General features: G+C 51.7%; 1 long non-coding RNA gene across 1 annotated transcript; it reads right to left on the minus strand.

Annotated features, from left to right (window-relative positions):
* Positions 1–10,913: 10,913 nt before the first annotated feature.
* On the minus strand, positions 10,914–12,456 carry LOC125701736 (uncharacterized). Its single transcript, XR_007380348.1, has 2 exons — positions 12,387–12,456; positions 10,914–11,955 (listed from the first exon to the last, which is right to left on the minus strand). It is a non-coding gene; the product is annotated as an uncharacterized LOC125701736 (long non-coding RNA).
* Between the last annotated feature and the right edge of the window lie 14,794 nt (positions 12,457–27,250).

Below are 27,250 nucleotides of genomic sequence, written 5' to 3' on the forward strand. Positions count from 1 at the left end.
CCTGCAGAACCCTTCCAGCCCCTCTGGTATTTGGGTGTATGGAGCAGAGCTGGGAGCGAGCAGCACCCATCCCCACTGCTGATCCAGCAAGCAGTGAAGGCTGAGAAATTAAAATAATAGCTAGATATGCTTTCAGGAGAGTGATTCCTCTGTGTAATTATAATACGTATTATCCTCCCTGTGAAAATACATTATATTGAATAAATTCCCTTTTTGAGCGGGGCTATTCATACTATTCATTTGTTTCAGTTCAAACATTTGCAGCTCGTCGATCTGGCAGCTCCTCGTGCCGAGCTGGAAGTTCTGTGCAGCTTATTTATCTGCTCGCCATGTTGCAGTGCGGGCTGGCGATAAGAATAAAGCCATGATAGGTTTGCGAGCAGAGCTTAGATTTTTCAAAGATAATTTAATCAAAGCTATTAGGGAGTCGGAAAGAAAGACTGCTTTTTTATTCAGCCTAAAGACAAACCTTCGCTCTGCTTGGGAAATGGTGGGAACACCCCAAATCATTCTCGGACACTTGAAAGGGAGCCAGGCTGGACGTGGCTCTGGGCAGCCTGGTCTGGTGGTTGGTGACTGTGCCCATAGCATGGCGATGGAACCAGATGATCTTTGAGGTCCTTTTCAACAGAGGCCGTTCTATGATGCTATGATGATTCTATGATTCCAGGGGAATGGCTGACGGTTGGATTGCGTGAGCTTCGAGGTCTTTTCCAACCTTAATCATTCTATGAGGGGACCGTTGGCTGGCTCCGAGGGGTGGGAATTCCATGATGCCATTAGTTCTGACCTCTTCATTTACATCCTTTTTAAAATATATCTACGTAATTCATTTTCTTTTTTCCGGAGCAGGAGCGCTTTTGTGCCACCGCTGCCAAAGGAGAGAGATTTCTGAAAGTCCTTCAGCCTCAGCACAAATAAATAATGCATCGGCCGGATCGGCGGCGGAGCCCAAAGCCCTAAATCCCATCTGCGCGAGGCTGATCTCATGGCGAGGTGCACAGCCCCGTGATCAGGGAGCTGACAGTGTCCCTTTAATTTAATATCATTATTTCTGACTGGTGCGAGCAATCCGAAGGGCTGAGCGTTTTCATCTCTCATTGTGACAAATACGCGCTGTAATTCTTTGACCAAAATGTCAGTCTGCTCGGGAAATGAGTGGCCCTCAGAATGAGAAAGATTTCCAGGGGATTAAAACCGGGCCATTACTCTCTGGTTTAAATGCATTCAAGGCTCTGAAAGCCTATCTGCTTTGGTTCCTTTTGTACGAAAAGTTATTGACTTATCAAGGTTAAAATACATTCAGTATGGTCCAATAAAACAGGGATATCTCAGCATTCATGCTGTCATTTGCAGGTCCGTTTTCATGGCAACAGGGCTCTTTTCTGCACATTAAACGGTTCAGTTGTGCAAAGTTCAGACATTACATAAACAGAGAGGTAACAACAAAAAAAAAATCAATGAGCTCATGGGCATGGAAAAAGGAGATAGCATTGATTGGGGCCGGCATCGATATTTGGGATCGCTGGCTCCTGCCCTGCTCAGAGTCCTCCCGGACACAAAGGAGAGGCTGAAGGACACCAGGGGTGGGCTGTGCTTCCCTCTCGTTAATTAATGCACCTCGTTATGGGAGGGCAGCACCCACCCCTGTGCCACCTGGCAACTTTAATAGGGTCGCATCCACTTTGTATGCTTTGAGGGATCCTTGCTCCCTGTTTTGCTGCAGGGGGGACGCTTGGGGTCCTTTGCCTGGGGGACAGCCCTTTCCAAGTCTTGTCTATCCATACACATGCACATCCCAAGGCAGAAAACATCTCTATCCCCAGGGAAAAGCATTCCCATTCATTTCCAATAGCATCTTCAAAGGACACCAGTTCAGCCCCCTGATAGCAAAAGGTCTGTGGCTGTAGGGCAGGGAGGGGGCAGGGGGATGATGGGTGGTGGCATTCTAGTGCCATCACCTTGTCTCCATCCCAGAGGTGGTGTTGATGCTGGGTGGATGGCAGCAGGCCGTGTGGGGCACTGGGGCGAGTGACGTTGATGCTGATGGGAAATGTCAAGCTTTTTGCTTGCTGGTCTTGGGGACTGAGAGAGATTTCAGCATTCAAATGCTCTTCAGAGGAGAGACACCAACATCTGTTGGGGAAGAAAATGGAGAGCTGAGAATGGAGGGGAGATGGCCATGGGGCAGCTGAGTGTGAAGGAGAAGGAATGGGGAGAAGGAGGAGAAGGAGGTAGAGAAGGGGGAGGATGAAGGAGGAAGATGAAGGGGGGAGGAGGAATAGGAGGAGAAGAATGAAGGAGAAAGAGGATGAAGGAGGAGGAAGAGGAGGATGAGAAAAGAGCAGGAAGAGGAGGAGGAAGAGGATGAAGGAGGAGGAATAAGGAGGAGGAAAAGGAAAAAGCAGGGCAGGAGCAGGGCTTTCCCCCAACTGGGGGATTTGCTGCCCTATACTTCCCATTCAGCCATGGGGTTGCTCCCCAGCACCCACAGCATCCCTAATGTCCCCAGCATGGCCTAGTGCAGAGCCCAAGGAGAGAAACCACTCCCATCTTGTCCTTTGCTGAGCCCCAGCAGCACCACAAGCAGCAGGGGTCAGCCCAAGGTCTGCTTCAGGGTACAGAAAACCCCAATCTGAGCAAGGAGACACTGCAGGATGCACATCTACATCCAGGCTCCATATCCCAAGGCATCTCCGTGCTGGCACCGGGGTGCTGGGGGTCAAAGAGGCAGAAGCTCATGTGCCCTGTGTTTGTCCTTTTCTCTTTCCCACCCCCCTGGTTTATTTATAGATGCTGTGAGTTATTCATCTGCAACAAATCTCTCTTCCAGCCGGGTCCTGGGGCAGCCTGCATTATCTCCCAAGCAGCCACGCATCACCTGGCACGTTTTCCATGGGGGCACCAGCACTTGGCACCAGTAACCCCAATATGTGTGGGGAGATGACTTGACAGAGCACAGTCCTGAGTGGGTCCCCAGGACACTGGATGGCAGATTACCTCCACCACAACCTGTGTCCTGGGGCCCTGCTTAGGACCGTGCCGAGACAGAACAGGGATGCCGGTGAATTTCCCTTCCACCTGATTCGATTCTCTTGACAGTCAAGAATTTAAAATGATTTATTAAAAATGTATAAAGCCCGGTTGTTGGTGTCTCTCCTCTTGATAAGAGCATTGTCTCCCGCGCCGCTCCCGTGTCAGATATGCTCAGCTTTGGTTTATGTTCCCCTCACTCAAACCGCTCCTGAAATGACATCCGTGCTGGATAAGAAGGATCCCGCCACTGTGCATATTAATTTTCAGCAGACTGCCTCAGGCAAACAAATTCAGACTTCAAGAGTCATTACAGCTGATCCGCGACCTCTGGAGAGGCGGCGGCGGTGGGAGAGGCTGACATGGCGTGAAGGAACCCATGCTCTGCCCATGTCCTGCTCGTGCCCTGTCCATCCATGTCCTTCCTTACCCACGTCCTTCCCTTCTCTGCCCATGCCTTGCCCATCCTTCCCCTTCCTTACCCATGCCCTTCCCATCCCTGCCTGTCTCTGCCTGTTCCTGCCCGTGCTCTGCCCATCCTTGCTCATTAGATATCTTTTCCAACTCTAATTATTCTACGATTCTGCATCCTGCCCAGCCATTCCCAGCCTTGCCCATGCGCTGCCCGCCCCTATCTGTCTGTCTCTGTTCCTGCCCATCTATGCCCATCCCACTGGATCCAGCCCCACTATCCCCAGTTTATTCCAATGGGATCAGGAGGTGGAAGGAGCCCAGCCCCATCCCATCCTGTTTGGACGTGGGATTGCCTTCCCGACATCTCGGGCACTGCGAACGCAGCAGGAAGATGAATGAAGATGTATACAGCATACGAACAGCTCCGTCCCCATGTGATATATTCCAGCCTTCAGCCATAAATCCGGTTATGGAGGCTCAGAGCAGAGGGCAGACAGAGGCAGAGGCACCAGCATCCCCAGCACAACAAAGGTCGGGGCGAGCAAGAGGTTGGGCTCTGGAGGCTTCAGACCCGGGAAGGATTTATTAGAAAGAATTTGGAAACCAAGGAAAAAGGACTGGGAACCCTCCATCTGTGCACCCATCCTGCTGGTACCTGAGATGCTACATTCATTTCTCTTGGGCAGCAATTTCCCATACAGTGGCACACATCACGTCTCTGGCATTGAGTTCATGGGTTGGAGGTAATGCCAAGTGTGGGTTTGGCTTCTATGGGAGCAGAGGGGGCCAGGGTTGGCGTCATGCACTGCTGAGCTTTACAAGCATTTATGGGTGTCCCCCTGCTGTGGGGCTTTGATCCCAGTGTAAAAAGAGCAAATGCAGCTGGCCCCTATACAGTGGGAGCAGGGCAGCTTTGAAGTATCCCAAAATCAAATGGGAGGCACAAAAGCAGCGCCTGTTTATTCCTCTGCCATTCAGATGGGAAGGAAGGAGCCTTCCTCTCCCTTTTTATTTGCTTGTTCTCAATTAGGAGCTGGCTCTGGCTCACACCATAAAATGTGCAAACTTTCTCTGGGCAGCCCCAGGGGGAAAATGGACTGGGTGGGATGTGGGGATGGGATGAGATAGAGATAGGGATGGGGGTAGGGATGGGATGGGGATGGGATTGGATGAAATAGGGATGGAGATTGGGATGGGACGGGGATGATGAATAACTCAGGGCCCTGGCACAGCCCCCACCTGCCCCCATGGCCAGCCCTTGCCATCCGCTCAGCTCCTTCTCCTGGGGACCTCACGTGGCTCCAGGTGACAGCAAGCAGGTCTCCACCTCCGCCAGGCGATTAGGCGGATTATAGCAATTAGCCCTGTCCCTAATTCTCACCCTGTTTTATCTTTTACCTTTCAAAGGCAGGAGAAAAAAGCTGCTTTTTCGCACCCAGTCCCCACCCCCCTTCTTTTTCCTTTCTTGGTGGCCTCTTTCAACCCTCGGAGGGGAAGAGCCCAGTGTGTGTGCGTGTGAGCGTGTGTTTTTGTGAGAAAAATACGCATTGATCATTTCTGGGAATCAGACTGTTTTTTACTCTGAAGCATCCATTATACACAGCTGCTTAATTGACGAGTGCTGCCTAGTCACCTCGGATGCTGGAGTAAAACAGCCTAAAAGCTCCAGCTCAGAGGAAGTCCGTGCTTTATAAATTGATTCAGGAGGAGAGAGAGCGAGTGAGCGAAAAAAGCATTAATTACAGATGCTTCTGTGGGCACTGTTTTATGGCAGAGAGACCAGGATGTGGGCAATTCTCCTAAATGTGCTGATTAGACAGCACTTCATGTCTCGGAGCACATTAAATGGGCTCTGTAAAGCTATTAAAGATGCAGTGCCATAAAGAATTGAAGAGAGAAAGGGAGCGGCGGAGCTCCAGCCCTGCTCCTGCAGGCAGAGCTCAGCAGCAACAAGTGGGGGGGGGGGGATCCCACAAGCCCCCCTTCTGTGGGAGACAGTGTCTGGATCTGGGAACTGCCAGCCCTGGGGATGTCACCCCTAGGATGGGAGAGGGGCTGGATCCCAGCCCTGACTTCTCTGACTGTCCCCTTCTAGCAGGGGCTGTCCACACTCATTCTGACAGCAGGGGCTGAAATGGGGCCTCCTTGCACCATCCCTGCTCCCAGCAGATCCCTCTTGGCAGTACAGAAGCAACAAGGTGGTGCTGGCTGCTGGTGTTTCCGGGATTATCCCCAGAGCATCCCTGGAACATCACTGCACATCCCCAGAGAATCTCCAGAGCATCCCTAGAGCATCACTGCATATCCCCAAAGCATCCCCAGAGCATCCTTGGAGCACCCTAAGGCATTCCTGGAACATCCCTGGGGTATCCCTTGAAGACAAACTTCTTCCCCTTCTACCCTGTATTCCCATGTTTGTCACCCTGGAAAACAAAAACAAATAAAAACAACCCCCAAGACCACACTGGGTGAAATCATAGCATTTTGAGAGGTTTTAGCTTCAACCATGTTCCCTGGCCATACAGGCAGCCTGGAGCTGCTAGGAGCTGTCGGTGGCAGGGCAGCAGCATCGTGCCCTCCCCAGCAAGCATCCTTTCAGTCCCATCTAGTCTTCAGGTCAATATTAGATGTGTGATCCTCATATGTGGGAACTCCCTCATCCTCAGTCCTAGGTCCAGCGGGGCATGCAATGTTAACAGAGCCCCTCTGTGCCACCGTGCCGACAAATCAATTAGTCAGGACGCAGCTCACCAATTAGCATTCATCAGTATTATTATTCATTTGCGCACTGCAGATTTCTGGGAATTAATCAGAAGCTTGATGGGAAGGAGGCTCAGGTGCCAATGATGCCCAAAGCTGTGGCACTAAGGGATGGGATGAGGATGGAGACGGGTGGGGATGGGGATGGGGGTAGGGGTGAGGGTGGGGATGGGATAGGAATGGGACAGGGATGAGATGGGATGGGATTTGGGGCTGTCATAGGTGATGCTGAATGAGATCTGTCATCCACCTTGCACCCAACTAGAATGACCCAATGAGGCATGCACCGGTGCCAGTGCTGGGGGCTTTGGGCAGCAGATGGGATCACTCAGGCGGCTGCACGCACGTGTGAGCAAACAGGGCAGGAATTCACAACTGAGGCTATGAAAGCACGGAGCTGTGCTGGCTCACCACAGCCCCATGGGAGCAGCGTGGCCCCAGCACAGGGCACGGCCCCATGCAGTGCATGCAGCGCACACAGTGCGTGCAGTGGGAGCAGCGCACGCAGCACCCGCCGTGCTCGCCGCGCGGCCCTCTGACGGATAATCAATTTCCCTGAGTCAGAGAGAGACGCACTGTCCAAACGCATCAGCCTTTAAATGCCAACTTTCCTAATGCGATTTTACAATTTCCTATAATTGAGTCGCAGTGAAACTTCCCCCCTTCCCTGGTAATTAGGCGGAATGAATTCAGCGCTCCCCAGCCTGCCGCAACCTCCGGTCTGACAGATCATATCCCCTAAAAAACCATGTCACGCCATCCCCCAGCCGTGAAAACTCACTTGGGATGAACCATGGCTTTGGGGCAATGCAATTGGGTGCTGCAGGAGCTACCCTTGGCCAGCAGCCAGCCCCAGGGCCAATGCACATCTGCTCCAAACACAGCCATGCCACTGAATGGCTACCTCGCTTTTTTGGGTATAAAACCCTTGGGAATGAGGAAGAGGAGGGCAGGATCCCTGGGCACAAGTCCTACATGCCAAGCAGGGTCTGATGCAGTAATGTCTGGGCACATGTCCCTTCCAAGGTTTCCAAGTCTTTACCCTGGAGCTGGGCAACTGGTGCATAGCTGGTGGCCACTGGGATCTGGGAAAGCTGTGGAGACAGGGATGGGCTGGGGATGGGAATGGGGAAGGGGATGAGGCCATGCCACCAGGAGCTCTGGCGCAGCTCAAGGTTAGCGCTGGCAATTAAGGACTGGGATTTGCATGCAGCAAATACTTCTAGCTAATTACAGGTTTAAAAGGAAAATGATTGGAGATAGGATTGTTTGCAAAATTGGGGCACAGCAGAGGAGCAGCACTGCGGTCAGGAAGCTTAACAGCTTTAACCCAGTGCTGGCCAAGGTACCGCAGCACATCTGGGGGTGTCACATCTGGGGGTGTCCCATCTAGGGGTGTCACATGTGGCTGGCTGTAGCAGAAGCTGGCGATGTTCCATCGTTGGTGATGGCCCTGCTGTGACGAGGTCATGAAGCCCCAAGGGTCACAGAGGGACCCTCACCTTTAGGGGCTGCTCAGTGGCACCCGCTGCCCCCAAGCCCTGGCACAGCTGACCAAAGTGGGGTGAAGGAGCGTGGCCCGACCATCTCCAAGCTCCCCACTAAACCCAGTGTAAAAAAAAACAAAACAGGACCAAACGCCAGGATGCTGAATGGATTCATTTAATTTTCCCTTCTCATTTGATCAAGAGCAGGGTGACATTTGGCAAAAGTTGCTGATGAGGGATTGAATGATTAATTGTCATGACAACCATTCCTGGTTAATGACAGGGATGAGATTGTGGCGGCATAAAAGGCAGCGAGTGGCCTTGAGTGCCTTGGTGCTAAATTACTAGGCATGTCACTGTTTGTGCTTTTGGTAAAACGTGGCCATGCGTTTCTAATGAGAGGTTAACTGTGTCCCCAAAGTAATTACAACTGATTGAAGAGGTAGTTAGTAATTAGAGGATTAACTGTAATGAGTCTCACCTGCAGCGGTTGCCATGGTGACAGTATTTTAGATGATTGGAGTTAAAATAGGACGGGTGACAGGGTGCTGGGGGCTTGGGGTCGTGCTGGGGGTGCTCCCTGCTGTGCCCCATGGCGAGCCCCATGGCTGGACCCCCCAGCTCGGGAGCCATCCAAGGGGACCACAGGTAGAGGTTGGGATGTCTCCTTGGCCACCAGCAGCATTGTCACCTGGGCCAAGAGATGCTGCTTTGACTCTTCTCATCCCCTCCCTCACCGAGATCACCATTTACAGTCCCATGTAAAACCTTCAAGTACAGTATCTTTAATTATTCCATCCATAAATGATAAGAACCATTCATTTCAGGGCTCTCATTACAAATTTATACCTCTGTTTAATGCGCTCACCAACATCAGCCATCCCATGGCTCTGGGAGAAATATTGAACAATCCTTCCTGGAAAAGCTGAGCGGGTACCGCTTGGGCAATTTCGGACTTGGGAAGAGAAATGGGTGAGAGCAGGATGATATTGGTTTTCAAAATGAAAACAGAGTTCAGCCCATGGGGGCCAGGTCTGGACAAGCTGGAAGCCATGAATCAGTTCCGAGGCTCAGAGCTGCTCATGGAGGCTTCCAGAGAGGATTCTGCCTCTGGTTTTGGAAATGGTTAAAAATGAACTTTGTGTTAGTATAAAAACATAGATGTGAACGTCCTATTTTTGTATGTAGAGGTGCACGTAATACGTATATGTGGGATCTGCATCCAGATTTCCAGGGAACGGCTGCATGGTGGATGGAGACAGGGATGGGGAGGGAGACAGGGATGGGGATGGAGGCAGGGATGGGGATGGAGATGGGGATGGGGATGGAGATGGGGAATGGGAATGGGGATGGGAATGGGGATGGGGATGAAGACATGGATGAGATGGGAACGGGGATGGGAACCTTTCACCAGCAGGCTCCCAGAGCCCAGCACACAGCAGCAGGTTTCCCTCCAGTCTGTGTCTGTTTCTGTGGGTACAACAGCAGCGCACAGGGAAGCAGAGCACACCAGCAGGCCCTCTCCTTGGCAGACAGGATGGCTGCCCGCCAGTAGCATTTAATGCCATTACACCACAGATACAAGCATTAAAGTTGGCTTTTATGGATCATAAAATCTATTATTACTGCTCGCTGCAGCCACCAAGCCCAGCTGTGTGGGTGCACAGTCCCCTCCTGCACCATCCCATTTTTAGAGACTCTGCTCAGGAGTCCTGTGGATGGGAGCCACTACAGTGGGGACACTGCATGGAGGGGTGACAGCAGCACTGTGAGAAAGGGCTTGATGCAGAGTGTTTGATGAAAATGAGTTTTGCAGAGATGTTTGGTGGGATCTCAGAGCCGTGAAGGAACCTGGGTTGGAAGCACGTGCTGTGCCTGGTGCAAATTGAAATTGAAAACTCTCCAAACACAAAATAATTAATGAGAATATTTGCATGAAGGTCTTATGGTTTTTTTTTGTTTTTTTTTTTTTAACTGCAAATCTTAAATTTAGGGGCAGCTATTACCTGCCAGGACTCCTTTAAAGAGGAATTAGTAGTAGCTGCTGTAATTGCACACAAGAAGGAGTATCCTTCTGTGAAAGATAAGCTTATAATAAGCTGTCATTGCTGGATAGCTTTAGAGCATTAACATGTACATTAATAGACATGTAATTGGGTGTCCCCATCCAGGGATGGCTCTTTGTCACTGCTCCCAGTGTCCAGCAAAAGGGAACCTGTGAAGCTGTTGCCTCGCGGAGGGTGTGCCATGCTGCGCCATGCTCACGGATAGGATAATCTGTGGATGGGATGCACAGTGGATGGATTGCTCAATGGATGGAATGCTCTGTGGATGGGAAGCTCACTGAGTGGGATGCTCCATGGATGGGATGCCCACTGTTCGAGGTTCTTGCCCTGTGCCTTGCTCACTGAATGAATGGACTCACTACATTTTCCAGGGCTCACTCCCACCTCTACCCCAGGCTCCTCTCCACAAGCATAGCCGAGAGGCTCTCAATTATATTAACAACAGTTTTCATTGAAATTAAAAATATAATTCATGAAAGCCCTTCTGCTCATGTTGGGCTCAGCAAACACTCGGCGTTTCCTCCCCCTCCTTTTTAATAAAACCTAAACTGCGAAGCTAAAATACTTGACAGAGTCCTTTAAATATGTGCAAATATATATTTGCACTCTTTTTTTCTTTCCTCCTGGAGGCTCTTCCATTAGGTAATATTTGTTGCCAACATTAATTTCATTAGATTTGCATGGCATTTTAATAGGAGCCCCGGTGTTTTTTTTGCATATATTAGCATGCAGAAGGAAGTGAAGATCGACAAATTATAGCAAAGTAAAAATCGGTTTTAACAGCAGCAAAGGGAATTTCTCAGGAGCACGTATGGGATCTCAGCACCAGAGCTGAGGAGATGGAGCCAATGGACACCACGGCCACGGCCCACTGCTGGACTGGGCCGTCATGGAACAGCAGAGTCGTTACAGTTGGAAGAGATCTCTGAGACCTCCAAGCCCAACCCACCCCACCGTGCCCACTGACCGCATCCCTCAGCGCCACGTCTCCACCATCCTTGAGCACCTCCAGAACAGTGACTCCACTGCTTCCTATCAGAAGTTTAAAGTGGGATCTGGGATGCGACAGGCGCTTAATGAAGACATTTCCAACCTGATTGCCACGCGTACACATGGGGTCTGATTGCAGCCCGAAACCCAAGTAGAAGAGCTCACAAATTAAAGATGTGTTGATTATGCAAACTTGATCTCGTGTTTATTTCTCATAAATAAGGCATGAGCGCGGTTCAGCTCTCCCATGCAGGCTTTGACGGTGATATTTATTGTATGCAAATGGGAGGAGAAGCAATCAGCTGTTATCAGACAGCGCCTGCGATCAGCCTGGAAATAATAACAACTGGGGAAACACTTTCACATCGATGGGGACGGAGATGATACAGTCTTCACCCGGAATTTACGGCCCCGTTGGTGGATGTGATCCCCTTACAGCCATCCCAGGGATGCATGGAGGATTTGGGGCATTTTGCTGGAGGCTGTGTTGGATTCTGCAACCCCAGCCCCCCCAGCACGATGATAGATAACGCTTTGAGGTGCAGGAACAGCAGAACTGTGTGGTCCTGCCCGCCGGTGCCACTTTGGGGAAAGCTTTGGGAAGGAACCTGTTATGATGATAAATGCACTGAGGATGGTTTTTTTTTTTTTTCCTCCCCTTCCACATCATTTTATAGGAAATACAAGTTGGAAACGAAATTGAAATGAAAATGAATAAATATTTCATAGGATACAATTACCGTGGCTCAGGACCAAGACAACTGCAGCAGATCCTGCTGCACAGAGTGCCTTAGCAATTCAGCAGTCCCCGATTGCTCTCTCGCCTTCTAATCCAATTTTTACCAGCACAAATAACCCCATCACCTCAGGAGGTGCCAGGGTGAGACCAAAGCATCACCACAGGGCTGGGGCTCGTGGTGCTGCCGCGCCAGGCTGGCTGCAGCGCAATATGAAGGAAAATCGAGTCAAATCCAATTCTGCACCATAAAAACAAGAAGGGGATACAAAACAGCAGAGGAACAATGAGGAAGATCACAAATTCAATAAAAGGTCCTGGCGCAGCGGGTCCCTGAGTCCCGCAGCTCACAGTCTCCATATTGATTTCCCATCCGCTCTCCCCGTGTCGCTGCTCCTGCAGACGGTGACAAACGTCCCCGCCGGGCCACCGGGCCAGTGGGATGTGGCCATTCACAGCCATTGCCTGTCTGCTGGGAAGAAAAAGCACTTTCTGCAGAGCACGGCAGGGAGTGGAGGATTTATGAGAAGCAATTTGGTGGAGAGAGTTTATTTGGTTTGTTTGCTTTTCTGGCCGGGGCTGCTCAGAGCCCTGGGGCTGCGATGGCATTGGGAGCAGTAGGAGCAGAGCTGAGAGTGGGGTGGCATGAGCCAACGGGTGACACAAGCAAGGGATTGACAAGATCCAGGGTGTGGCATTAGCCAGTGTGTGACATCAGCTGGTAGGTGACAAGAACTGATGGGTGGCAAGACCTGATGGGTGGCAAGACCTGATGGGTGTGCAACATGATGGAAAGCACAGCAACAACAGCGGAACAGAAAAGCCCTAGGCTGCCGCAAGCAAGAATTTGCTCAAATGCAACAGCCATAGGCACAGAAATAAAGGGAAGAACTTGCTTACCTTCAGAAGGGCAGAAGGGCACAAGTGCACAGAGACCTCGAGCAAAAGCCCCTTACCCCCAATGCCAACCCTTAAATGAGATCTGGGAAGGGGTGGATCCTGGCTCCATCCCTTCTGATCACTCAGGTACATTGCATACACCTGAGCTTCCCTGGGTTGGCCCTGCCTTCCCACCAGGTGCCCAATCACTGGTTCAAGCCGTAACTCAGCATTTCTGCTGCAGGGTGGCACAACCCAGTAGGTGACATGAGTCAGTGGATGACACAAGTCAATGGGTGACGTGAGCCAGGGATTGATGAGAGCCAGAGTGTGGCATGAGCCAGTGAACGATATGAGCCAGAGGGTGACACAAGTAGATGGGTGACATGAGCCAGGGGGTGGCATGAGCTGATGGGTGACAAGAGCCACTGGATGACATGAGCCAGAGGGTGGCAGAAGCCAGAAAGTCACATGGCCAAGTGGGTAACTTGACCTGTGCTGTCCCCCGGCGCAGCCGCCCTGCTCACACGCTCGCCCATCACCAGCTCCCAGCGCCCACCTGCAGCCTTCAGACTTGAAGCTGGAGCACGTGAGAGCAGCAGACACCCTCCCCACGCTGCTCCAGGCCCGCTCTGTTTGCTGTCAGGTGCTTGCAGGCGGGCTCAGGATCTGACGGCGCTTTGATGCTCGCGGCAGGCGCAGCGCTGATGGCGGGCGCGCGGGGCCGGCTCAGCCTTTGAACACGCATTACAGGGAAAACTCAACAAAATGGCACATCCGCACAGCCTCGGCGGCGGCGTGTTTTCCCAAAGCAGGCATAAAGCAGACATGCAGACAGTGCTTTGCAAACAATTTAATTTGCGTAATGCTTTGATATAAATGAGGATGGGGCGAGTCAGGCTAGGAGACGTGAGAGCTGTCGGACGCGGGAGGTGTCTGCGTGGCGTGTGACTCGCTGGCGTGCCGTGCACCAGTTGTGCCGTGTATCCATATACAATCAGACAACCACAGAACATCCCAGGTTGGATGTACCATGCACCACTATGCCACGTGCCCCTGTGCCATGTGCCAGCTGTGCCACGTGCTCATGGAACTGTGCCCATGTGCCCATTTGGCCACATGTCCATGTGCTTGTGTAACTTTTTCTGTGTGCCCACATATCCGTGAGCTCATGTGCCAAATAGCACTGTACCCTGAGCCACTGTCACCCCCTGAGCCACCCAGCCCTGCCCAGCACCCCAACAGCGCCATGGCTGTGGGAAACCTCGCCATGCAGCACCCTAAAGAGACAGGGCTGGGCACGCTGAAGGAGCGCGGCTGTCAGATATGGGGCACGCTGAAATATTAATGGAACTAACATTTCAATTACCTTTTATCTGTACAGGCTCAGGCGGCAGCGAGGGGGCTGGGGCCGCCTTCCCCCATCCCTCCTCCCCCCCCCCCCCCCCCACATGCTGTCACCCAGACATTCATGCTGTGCTGGTTCTTTTTATTGGTTTTCATCACTTTTGACATTGCCAACAATGAACCTTGAAGTAAATTTTCAGTAGTGACTGTGTCAGTGGAAAAGCGTCTCCCCGTCATTTTTCTAAATTAGGCGATGATTTGAGTCCTTCTAGCTGGGGTTGGGGGAGAAGTGGTGGGGATGAGCTGGGGGGGCATCCGTTGTGCTGCAGGAATTGCCCTGAGCAGTGCCCAGAAGTGCCCCATCACCAGATGTGCCCCATCTCCAGATATACTCCATATGATATGTTTCCCATTACAGATGTGCCCTATTAACGAGATGTGCTCCATGTCAGATGTGCCCCATCTCCAGAAATACCCCATACTCGATGTTCTCCTACCAGATGGGCCACAGTGCTAGATGTGCCCTATTGCCAGATGTTCCCCATAACCAGGTGTGCCTTATTACCAGGCTTGCCCTATTTACCACATGCGCCCCTATCAGATACGTCTCATACCTGATGTGTCCTACTACTAAATGTGCTCCATCTCCAGATGCACCCCATTCCTGATGTGCCCCATACTGGCTATACCCGATACCAGCTGTGCCCCACAACAGGCTGTGACCCTCTCACTCATCCCAGTCTCTGCATGGCACCAGCACCCCCCGCTCCTGCTGCGATGGTGGATGTCAGAAATCACTCATCCTAATTAAATCGCTACTGACTTCCACTTGCGTCCTCAGTCAATAGTTCCTTTAATGCTATCGGAGACGGAGCTGGCTCTCAGCTAAAGACATTTCCTCCATGCCTGATCCGTTCTGACGGCGAGCGGATGGCTGGCCATGATGGGGGAGGAGAGCTGCCCGCTGGGATGTCACCACAGTGTGGGGACGTGGAGTGCGACATCGCTGTCCCTTGGGACTGCTCAGTCCAAGCACCCTGAGGGCTTCCGTCCTGGGAACTCACTTGGGAGCCATTGCCCACCCTGGCCCCTCATTGAGACCCAAATCCTTGAGCACATCCCTCCTGGCTCCTTCCAGGTACGGGAGGTGGGCAGGGATGCAGGTGGGGATGCGTGAGGGACACACATGGCCCTGCTGTGGCATGGGCTGGGAGCAAGCACAGCGATGCTGCAGATGTCAGCCCCACTCACAGCACACAGCTGGCACGACGGAAGCCCTGCCTAACCTATGGCACTCGGTGCCAGCCGACCACGGCACGGTGCCGACGTGTCCATACACCTCTGCCAAGCCCAGCCCTTCCAGCCCCGGGGGAGGCTGAGCAGAACTTTAATTTTAATGTTCATCGAGCATGTAAAGGGAAAAAAAAAATCAATTTAATAACCTCTCTACAAACAGCGCCTGGAGGCTGCTGGGCAAACACGGCTCGCAGAACTTCTGCAAGTCCTTGTGCTGCTCTGTGTCACCGTGGTGCATGGGTGGGATGGGGCTGTGGAGGATGCACACGTTGCATGGGATGCATGGGGTTGCATGGGATGCATGGGGTTGCATGGGATGCACGGAATGAACATGGTGCAGGGGGTGCAGGGGGTGTGTGGGGTGAACATGAGGCCTAGGGTGCATGGGGTGCATGGGATTGAACATGATGCATGGGCTGCATAGGATTCATGGGTTGCCTGGGGGTCTATGGGATACGTGGGGTACAGCTGCCTCCACTCTGGTGGGTAGAACCTGGAAATGTTAAGCCATGAAAATAAAGGAATACACACGTAGAGTAAATAAATGAATCCAAATTTCCCTCCATCTGGGGGTGCCATGGGGGTGGCAGGGGCAGAGTATGACAGCACAGTCCCAAAGCCAGAAGGAACACCAGCACTGCCATCTCCACCCCAAATGGGGAGCGACCCAGCTGCAGGGCCCGGCCACCGAGGGGCTGAGCTCAGCTTTAATTTTAATGCTCATTGAGCGTGGAAAAAGGAAAAAAGAAAGTAAATCAATGGAATGAGCTCAATTTGCCATCAACAAGAAGGCTGCGGTGAGCGGTGCCGGGGGACACCCCATGGTGTGGGCAGATGGTGTCAATCCCCCCTGTACAGGGGACACAGGGACACGGGGACATGGGAGTGTGGGGACAATGGAGCCAGAGGGAGACGGAAACAGGGGGTGTGGGAACATGGGGCACAGGAAGACGTGGAAATGAGGACACAGTAACGTGGGGACACGGAGACATGGGGATATGGAGGAGTGGAGAGGGGGGGATGCAGGAACAGGAGGACATGGGGACACGAGGCTGGCAGCGCAAAGCAGTGCCAGAACGTGGGATTGTGTCCCCAAAAGTGGCACCCATGGGTGCATCCCCCACAGCACAGCACAAGAAGGGACAGCACGTGACAGCAGCCCTGCAGCGTGGCGCTGGGGACAGGGATGGCCACCACGTGGTCCTGCTCCGCCTGAACGCCGGATGCAAAGCAAAAAGCAAAGCAATCGATTCCTTTAGCCACAATTTGAGATTATAATGATTTTGCATTTAAATAATTATCCGCTCTCCCCGTTAGCTCTGCTGAGTCGGGAGAAAATTTTGCATCTTATTTATGAATATGGGTTCCTTTCGTCATCCCCTTTCCCTTTCCCCGCTCATTAAACGTGCTTTCAGCACACACTTCAAATGGCACATCCCTCGCAACGCGCCTGCCCCAAAGTGCATATTAACAACTGTTTGCTATCAGCTTTTGATTACATTCCTTTTTATCTTTACATTTCAATATCATTACAAATCCTAGTGTTATTCAAATTACATCAATTATTCAATTTCTACGCAAAGTCAGGCTGCACAATGGCTGCGCAGCACTGCTCCAGCCCTTCCGAAAGGATTTACAATTCAGATGGGATCCATCCGAGTGCCATTAACCTTTACTTTGGGCCCCTGATAAAACCAATGAATTGATTCAGAGACACTTTCACATTCATTTGGGGAGGCAGTTTGTGGCGGGGAATTGTGCAAACCAACTTTCTGTTGGCTTTGGTAGCAATTTCCCAGTGCCGTGGGTCACAGCCCCCTTTTTGCTTTGCTGCTCCCATTGGCCCCATTGAAATTCTCATTGAATCCATTGGGATCCCCATTGGCCTTATTGGGACCCCCCCCAGTGACCCCACTGAGATCCTCACTGGGATCCCCATTGGCCCCACTGAGATCCCTATTGTCCCCATTGGGATCCCCATTGCTTCCAGAGCAACGCCCCGCTCCCAGCCCCGAAGCCCCCTCTGTATCTCCCCATTCCTCTCCTCTGGTGACACACAGATAAATAGCCCCTGTCATCGTCACTGTCCTGCCAAGAGGAGGTGTCACTGTGATTTATGGCACTATCTGCAGTGGCCGTGGTACGCTCTGGGGCCGGCAGCCAGCGCTGTGCCATGGGGGATGCAGCCACCCCAGGGACCCTATGGGGGCTGGGGGCACCGGTGCTGCCCCTACTCTAGGTGGGACCACTGGATTTATTCCTTTTCAGTTCCTTTTGCCTGGCACAAGCGTGATTAGCACATCAAAAGGCTGCACTGCTTTGCTTAACGATATGATATGCTTAACCGCTTCATTAATTGAATCGTGGCAGGGTTTGTTTGTTCAGGTTGGTTTCACTGTAACGAGTCTATTTTATTTTGACTGGTTTTGTGTTTTGGGAGTGGTTTTGAATTCTGGCTCTGCAATGCATCAGTGGGGCTGGGCAGGGGCACCTGGCAGACCTGGGGTGGCCCTGGGGCTTTTGTGTGAAACACCAGCTCAACAGCCCAATGCCATCAGTGTCCCTGAGCATCCCACTGTCATTGATATCCCGGAGCATCCATCCCAAGGTTCTTGATACCCCAGAGCATCCCAGTGCCATCCATGTCCCTGTTCTGCCCTCGGGATGATGGATCCCACTCGGGGGCTTGGAGCGGGGTCAGGTCAACGCTCACCACGGCACAGCAGTGTGGTTTATCGCTCTCATTTCATCCCATTGCTGCTCCGGATTCCCTGCAGCTGCTGGGATGCTGGCCAGGCTGAGCACAGCCTGGGAAGGGGAGACACTGGGGTTGGGAGGGAAAGAATCCTTAAGGAATTCAGACAGCAAATCATTGGGATATGAAAAGAGCTGCTGATGCCTCATTAACAACTTTGAAAAGCATCCGGTGTAAAAAACACTCTGCCCTTGTATTTGGTGTTTTTTTGCTCATTCCTCCTCTTGTCCTTGATTAATAAGGACATTTGCATGTAAATTGGCTCCTGGTTCTTTACTCACCTGAAAATCATCCAGGCCTGCAGCCAGTGCCCTGCCAGGCCTGGGAACCTGCAGTATGGCACGGCACGGCATGGCATGGTGCAGCATGGCACGGCACATTGAGCTGGGACACATATCTCTGCTTTGCTCTGCAGCGACCAACTCGAGCTACTGACATCTGCAGGGCTGGGATATGGGGCCAGGATGTAGGGCAGGGACATGCAGCTGGGGCACAGGAATGGGACACAGGGATAGGACATGCAGATAGGACAAAGGAATGGGACGTGGGACTGGAGCACGGGGGGTGGGACATGGGGGTGGAATATGTGGGTGGGACACAAGGATGGACCAGGGAATGTGAGGGGGATAGGAAACAGGGATGGGACAAGGGGATGCGACACAGGGACGGGACATGGAGATGGGATGCAGGAATATGACATGGGGATGAGAGGGGGATGGAATACAAGGATGAGACACAGGGATCAGACACGGGGATGGGACACAGAGATGGGACATGGGGACGCAGCACAGGAGCCAGGGAAGCCTCCAGCCCTGCAGTGCCTGCGATGCAGCGTGCCACTGTTGTGCGTCACACGTCGGCTCTGAAATCCTATCCTGTCACACTGAGAAGTGCCTCTGAAATGACTACTTTTCTGTTTATTGTACAAAACCATTTTACAATTGTTTGAACAAGCTTCCCTCTCCAAGCCTGCTCTCCCCAGAGACTTAATTTTCAAAAACAAATGCATTCACTGAATGCATATGGAAAAGCGCCTCTCAGTTGGGCGATCCGTCTGGCTGGGTTTGATGTGTCACTCCTGCATCGTGTCACTTTTAAAGGTAACATTTTGTTAATGGAAAACACTTCGGGGCTGTTTCTTCCTCTGGCCTGGGCAGGTTTGGGGATGGGTGAATAGATGGGGTCAGCCATGTGCCACTGTTATGTCCCCGTGCCACCGCTGTGGGGTCACCGTTGGATGTGCACAACCCACTGCCATCTGTCCCGTCCCCAGAACATCCATCCCCACACACACAGAGCTCTGAGTGTGGTAGGGCAGTGGGGATGCAGATGCCACGTGTGGGGGTGAGCCCCCATTTGTGTCACTTCCAACCTGCCATTGTGAATCAAAGGAGCTGCCACGCACGCTGCCACCCATTCTTCTCATATCACTCACGCCATTTCCATGCTACATTGTGACAATAGGGTATAATTAAGGTGTCAGCATATCATTTAGCCTTTTCAATATAAAACCAGGAGACAGGCTGGGAAATCTGTAGTCTTCTTTAATGAGGAATGCAGGGGGGGAAAAAAGAGAGGAGAAAAAAAGATGGCGACTTGGGGAGAGTGAGACAAAGGGGCCTTGGTGGTGCAGGGCACCACAGGATGTGATGGCACTGATGGGAAACCCTCTGAGCTGCAGGGGCGTCCCTGGGCTCTGAGAGCACCCTGAGCTTTGGGATTATGGGCTTTGGGATCATGCATGGGCTTTGGGATCATCCGTGGGCTTTGGAAACATCACTGGACTTTGGGAGCATCCACTGGTTTTGGGAGCATCCTTGAGCTTTGGGAGCATCCCTGAGCTTTGGGATGATCCATGAGCTTTGGTATCATCCATGGGGTTTGGGAGCATCTCTGAGCTTCAAGATCAGCCATGGGCTTTTGGATCATCCATGGGCTCTGGGAGCATCCCCTGCCTTTGTCTGCTCCGGGTGCAGACTCAAGAGGAAGTTTCTGCAAGATGGATGTGCGGCCCCATGAATGCAGACATGTTAAATATGAGATCCCGGCAAGAGGTTTCCTTAGCAACAATAATGAAGTGAGAGAGAGAGAAAAGCTCTCACGGCTCCATTCCCTCCTCTTGGGACTTTTTAGTGGTTTCGGGTACTTCTGATAATAGAAGTGCATTTGCAAGCACCCGGGCTGGCTGCAGGAATGGGATGCTTGGGGAAGAGATACGCACTGAGCATCGCTCTGTCCTCAGGGCTCTGCACCACGCAGAGGGGCTCCCCTGGTTCTGGGGACAGCCCCATTCTCATCCCATTGACCCACCAAGTCCCGTTCCTCACCCTTTGGTTTTCCCAATGCCACTGCCAAGCATCATGCTGCCCCTTCCTCCTCAGCTCTCCGGGTGATGGCACTGTGCCTTGAAGCACAATTACAGTAAATAAATCCGATTAGAAGTACTTTTACTACCGCATGCGTCTCATTACAATGTGCCAAAACCCCTGGCTCCTGGGAGCTCCGATATAATGAGGCCAGGATGTATGTGTGCTGGAAAAATTAATGCTTATACGAGTTAATTTGTTTTTATTAGCACGCGTCGCCAGGCAGCGAGGATGGGGACAAGGAGACGTGGGGACCTGTGTGCCATTGCCATCCCCATTGCACACCAAATCATGCTGGGGGATGTGCCGAGCCATGGGGCAACGCTGACCAGACAGCATCTCCTCCGTGCTTCATCCCAAAAGGATGCTGGACAAGGTCACATCTCATTAATAGACTAATTAAGAGGAATGCCATGCCCAGGGAGGGGGTGGGGTCGCTGTCCCTGGAGGTGCTCAAGAACCATGGAGATGTGGCACTTGGGGACACGGTCAGTAGGCATGATGGGGGAGAGCTGGGGTTGGATTTGGTGATGTTGGAGGTCTTTTCCAACCTTCATGGTTCTGTGAATGGCTCCTTAATGAATTTACATGTGGGCATGGTGCTGATGGGTTGACAGTTGGACTTGGTGATCTTGCAGGTCTTTTCCAACCTTAATGATCCCATGGTTCTGTGATTCCCCCTGCACTGCCTCTATGGGGATAGCACCATCCCCTTGCAGAGCAGGAAACGAACCAGCCCCAAACCCACAGCCCTGCGTGAGAGCCTCACGGGAGCGATGGGCTGCAAAATGTCCCCATCCCTTGGCCACCAAGTGCAAATATTTACATCGATGGGGTCGGCTCGGCCTTTTGCCGGGTGGGGAAATACTTCTCACACTGTTAATAATACATACATTTATTAAAATTAAACCACCGGCAGATATTACATCCAGCAGCTCTAAATTATGGATAGACCTTATCCCCAACCTTTGTTTTTAATTAAAAAGCCCCTTTCAGTAATTCCATTAAGGCCGTAGCTTATGTTTTCTTTCTCTTCCCTTCTTTCAATACCGCAATCCAACGGCATTTAGGTTGTGCTGATGAAACGTCTTTGAAGTTTCATGAATTGCTGATGTAATTGAATAAAAATAATATTATGAAGAGAGAGAGAGAGAGAGAGAGGCTGTTCTCTAGACCTAAATCCTAATGAAATCACCTTACTGCACCGAGCAGAGTGACAGCGAGACTCTGGATTTGCGCATATTCCCATAATCCTAAACCCATTAGCGCAGAGGCGCCGTGCGAGCCACATGTTGTGGATTATGGCCAAGAAAAAGGCTCCGAGCAAATCCTGGACCTGCTCTGGGTGCTGCCCACTAACGAGCCCCCAGCCCAGCTAATGAGCCCTGCACACCCCAACCCTGTGCCCCCTCCTCGCCCTCTGTTAGCACGGTTCTCAGGCATTGCGTGCCCTGCAATTAAGGCGGAGGGCTTTCCAATTATTTTCCTGTGCGCTGTTATTAATGGAAATATTAATTTTACAGAAGTGCCTCTTCCACCTCGCTCCTGCTCACCAAACGCTGATGGAGCCCTGAGCCAGCGGTGGCTCCAAGGATGCTCTGGAATGTGTTGGGAGGGTTTTTGGCTCCGTTCCCCCATTAGGTCTAATTGCAGCTTCCACCTCACACGCCAATGGCACAGCGGCTTTCCGGTCTCCTGTTCTTTAATTGTAATCACCTTTAATGTATTGTACCAGCCGCTGTTAACAAAATGATAATTGCAACATCGATCTTGCAAAAATCACTGCAGAAAACACCGACTGCTGCGTGTTCACTGAGAGGTGAAGGGCAGTTTAGCAGAGACTGGCTGGAGTCAGCCGTCCTGCAGCACCTAGCAGGACAGTTCTGGGCAGCAGGGCTCTGTCTGCATGGGGAGCTCAGCCTGTGGCGAGGGTGGTGCTTGGGTGGGAGGTGATGCTTCAGAGGGAGGTGACATTTGGGTTGGAGGTGATGCTTGGGTGGGAGATGACATTTGGGTGCGAGTTGATGCTTGAGGGGGAGATGACTCTTGGACAGGAGGTGATGGTTGGGTAGGAGATGACACTTGGGTGGGAGATGACACTCAGATGGGAGGTGATGCTTGGACAGGAGGTAATGATTGGGTTGGAGATGATGCTTTGTTGGGAGGTGATGCTTGGATAGGAGATGACACTTGGGCTGAAGATGATGCTCGGGTGGGAGACAATGTTTGGGTTGGAGGTGATGCTTGGGCGGGAAGTGATGTTTGGAGAGGAGATGATGCTTGGGTGGGAGGTGATGCTCAGGTGGAACGTAATGCTTGAATAGGAGGTAAGGTGATGCTCAGACAGCTTCCAGCAGGGCTGGCTACCAAATCTCACCCCACATACACCCCATGATGGGGACCACGCTTGCTGGGTCAGGTAAGATCACCTTGCCTTTCCTTCCTTCCTTCTTTTCTAATTTCTTTCTTCCCAATTTAAGATCCTCTCCAGGATAATGCAATAAAGACATGAAGCACCTAATTTTCATTGGGGGACAACAGACGCAATGGTATATTTACCCAGTCATACCATTATGAAATCCTACAATTAAGGCTTCAATCAGATAAATGCAATTACATAATACGATCTTATACGATATAATTAAAAACATCTGCAATCAAACCGAAGCCGACGGTACCGTAATCCTTAATCGGCTCCGGTGGCTGCAGTGGTGGGAGATGAGCCCAGGAACGGGGCTGAGCTGCCCGTGCCATGGGGACCACGGTGCCGGGTTGGCTGCGGGCGTTTAAGCAGAATTGCCTGTGTATTCAGGGCCTTTCAAACACCAGTAATCTTCATCTGGGAGACGGAAAGTGAAATATGTTATTGCCGGCCGCAGTAAATTACCCGTGCCAGCCCTCGCGTATAAAACATTACAGTTGCTGGCCAGTGCACTTACTCACCCACGCTGTCTGAATCCCATGATCAATTATAAAACAAAGCGGTGCTGGTCAGTCCTGGAGCGGTGATGATGGGGTTTGTGTGCTCACAGCAGCACCACAGACCCATATCCAGGGCTGGATTGTGCCCCGAAAGCTCTCGGTCTGGCCCTGAAAGCCCACGGGCTGATTAATGGCAGCGGCCTTGCGGATGGGGTGCCCCATGTCCCCATGTCCCCATGTCCCCATGTCCCCACGTTGGGGTGACCTCAGCACTGCAGCGCAGCAGGTGCCGGTGCCGGCGCGCCTGCTTCGTCAAGGCTAACGAGCTGCGGTGACCCTGGGGAGCTGGGGGCAGGGCAGCACCTCCGACTCATTTATTTCCCAGGGAAGGTCTTAAGAAAGCCAAACCCCAACCCGGAGAATAAATAAAATAAATTCCTGCAACTTTAACAATCATTGTGTTGGATTTGGGAGATGTTATTCCTAGTGACAGACAAGGGCAATTATCTGCTATCCGCCAGCAGTTTTAGCCTAATTTCATTACTGCTGTGCAATTCTTCCCGAGCCGCTAGTCTATCACTGTCTCACAGAAAGGATTAGCCGGCACTTTCTTCATCTTCAAATGAATTTTAGCTGTCATGCCCTTGATGAATAGAAGGGAGGACTGAGAGCCCGTGCTGGCGAGCGCTGCGAGGACGGGAGGTGAGGTTTGGTGCTGCTTGGTGCCATGGTGTGCCAGGCTTTGGGCTCCTGTATGCAGCCCAAGGAGCTCCGCTCTTTCCAGAGGAAATTTGGGAGTGGAGCACTGGCAGCAGGCTTTCACCTGGCATCCAGGATGGATTAAAATGACAGCATCTGTAACACAATGAAATAACAACAGCCATTCTTCTCCCTCTCCCTCCTCAGAAGATGTTTATCTGTCAGTCTGGGCCACTGAGGAATAGTGAAAAGCAATTTAAACCTCAGAGATGAAACGGGAGCCACAGGGATGGGCATCCAGGAAAGCATCCCATGGGGACATGTGGCCCATGGCTGCCTCAATGTCCCGCTGGGGAAAGGAAACATAGACATGTCCCAATGGGAAGCACAAACCCATCCCAATGGGAAGCACAAACCCATCCCAAAGGGAGCCACAGACCCATCCCAACGGAAGACACAAATCCATCCCAACAGGAGTCACAAACTCATACCAATAGGAACCAGACTCACCCCAATGAGAACCACACACCCCATCCCTACAGGAACGACAAACCCATTCCAATGGGAACCGCAGACCCATCAGGCAGGGTCTGTGCCTGCCCCCATGCACCCAGTGCAGCTTTCTGCCAGCCTCCATCCCTTTGCCCACATTATCTCCCCCTGGCACATCATCCTGTGGAATATTTTAGCACCTCTAATGCAATTTCCTCCTCCCTCTGAAATATCATTTTAATACAAGCCAGCCGCACCATATACCTGCTCCCTAATAAACCTCTGTGACTTTAATGAACTAAATAGCAAATTACTTTTTTATTCAAGAATGAAATTTCATCATATTCATAATTCATATTTTATTTCAGACATCTGCTGCTGATTACATTACATTTAACTAAAATTAGATGATGCTCAGAATGTAATTAAGCCCCTGCCAAATTCTCTGGCCCACCAATACCAGCCTCGCTCAGCGGGGGCCGCTTGGAACCTAATATGTAATTAGGAGCTATTTTCTAGCTGTTTTTAAAGTCTGAAAATTAGCTGCCTTTATTAATCACACAGACAAATATAAAGCGGAGCCAACGCTTGCTGAAATTTCTAAAAAGGATTTTTTTTTAATTATACACCACATAGCGCTGAGACTCATTTTGAATGTTGATTTGTTGTGCACTGACATTTTGACAACTAGTTCTCAATTTGTCTGTCGTAGTTAGGCAACAACAAAGCAGACGGTAATACTTAACTTTCAAAACCTTGGGCGCGGGGAGGGGACGGGGACAAGGATGGGGACAGGGGCACAGCTGGCACCCGGTGCCCTCAAGCAGGGAAAGGTCAGGACTGGGTGCACCCACGAGTGCTGCTGGCTCCCAAAAGCATGGGCTGCGTCCATGGGGAGGCTGCTGGAGGGTCCCTCTTTGTGGGTGATGGAGTGGGACGGGGTTGGGGCTCACCCCATGGCCGGGGGCCCTGGAGCTGCGCGCTGACATTTCCTCTCTGTGCCTGACCCTTTTTTCTGTTCTCTCTGTTATCTCAAATAATGTCACTGCCTCTTTAGCATCTATTCATCAGAGCAGAAAGAAGGCACTGCTGACACAGATTAAACAAAAATACCATCTGTGCCTCGCGGGGCAGGGCAGCACCCACCGGCCCCAAAGCAGCAAGCAGGGTTACCGTGGGGGGAAGCAGCTTGGAGCAGCACCCCAAAAACACGATGGAAGAGGTTTGGAGAGGGCGTTTTGTATGAAGGGGTTCCTTGTTTCTGGGTTGTGACAGAGCCTTGCTGCCATGGAACACATCACCATCCCCCAGCACTTACGAGTTCAATATCCAGAAAATCCAGGACTCAAAGTGACCCCATGAGAACGCTGCATCCACACACCTCCTGTCACAGGAGGATGGAGCACAGCTCCTGCCCACCCTGGTGCTGGCTATTAAAGGCAAACCCCGGCTCGTCTGTCTTTCTGCAAAGCTCATAACATGAAAAATGAAGCTCAAGAAAAATTAGCCAAATTACCAGGCTAATCCTTCAGCAGCAATCTCTGCTCCACTGCACAACCGTAAAACAAGACGGCGCAGCATGGATGGGAAGCACTCATAGGGCTGTGGGCACGCAGGCACCAGGCTGGATCTGCGTACCCCATTCAGCTGAAGGGGGATTGGGGTGCTTCCCATACCCAGAACCCCACAGGTAACCCCATGATGCTGATGGAGCTTGGGAGGAGGAATAAATGGAGAAACGCAGGTGTGCCTTTGCCTGCAGATGGATGTGAAATCCGTGCTTACTTCTAGCAAATTGGGATGGCTCCAGCTGCTGACTTATGCAATTCTGGTCCCTTGCAGCACAGGGAAGGCCGAGCCCTACACAGTACTGGGAGAGCAGCATCCTTGCTGTGGGGCAGCAGCAAAGCTGCAGGAAGCCTTGGGGGGTGGTTGGACCCCTGCTCACCCCACAGCTCCCACTGCAATTCAGATCATTCACACACTGCAGCACCTTCCCTGTGTCACCTCCAGCACGTGCTGATAAAGCAAAGGCTGGCAAGGTGAAGCTGGAAGTTTGCAGACGAAAGCGTTACAGGTCGCAGATCTCCGTGGAGTTCATTGTGGGTAGAGCTGAGGCCTCCAGCTTCAGCCCTGGCACAGCTGAAAGATGAAAAATGAAGCAGAGACAGCACAGCCAGCAGGTGTGACTGCTGGTGAAGGGCTCGCACAGCTCAGCGGGCCGGTAACTGGAGGAGCCCACAGCACAAGGACCCAGCCAGTACAGGGTTATTGCCATCAGATGGCTCTTTGGCAGCTGCTATAAAGCAAAGGAGCTGCTGCTCAGATTTCCGCATCAGAGACCACCGCCCCAGTGCCTCCCTGAGGACTGGGAGCCTCGTGCCAGGTGGCAAGTCCCCAGCAACAAGAGGCACGAGGCAGCTGGCTTGGTGACACTCGGCCTGATGAAGATGAACCTGCCCTGCTGGCATCCCACAGAGCTGGGCCACAGCCACCTCCAGGAGCTGCACGCCTGCAGCTCAGCTCACAGCACGCTGCAGTGCCACCAGCACAGTCAGGCTGGGCACAGCCCAAGGTAACATCTAAGGGGCTGCACTGCTGCTCCCTTCACACTACAGGAGTGCTGGATTTCACCGCACTGGGCTAAAGAGTTGATCCGCTGAAATCACCAGTGTTAATTCTGATTTAAAGCAACTGAAACTTGTATTCAGTTCTTTGCCTACTGTGGCTGCAAGGCCTCCTTCTAAGGAAAGCAAAGCATCCTAATGAGGATCAACCCCAGACACGTTGTTTTGAAGCGAAGTTTCTTCACAGAGAATCTGGCATTCCTTTGTGCTCACGAGGAGAAGCTACAGACACATGTAAGCAGTCAGGGAGGCAACACGCATCCAGATACTCACATTGATTAGGCTGTATTAGGAAATGGTAAATTATTTATCAGGCTTTCTGACTTGTGATTAGTGTAAAGCCGTTCTCGGATGCAAATTGGAATTGTAATTAGACATGTA

The sequence above is a fragment of the Lagopus muta genome, chromosome 17 (assembly GCF_023343835.1).
Source record: "Lagopus muta isolate bLagMut1 chromosome 17, bLagMut1 primary, whole genome shotgun sequence".
NCBI lineage: Eukaryota > Metazoa > Chordata > Aves > Galliformes > Phasianidae > Lagopus > Lagopus muta.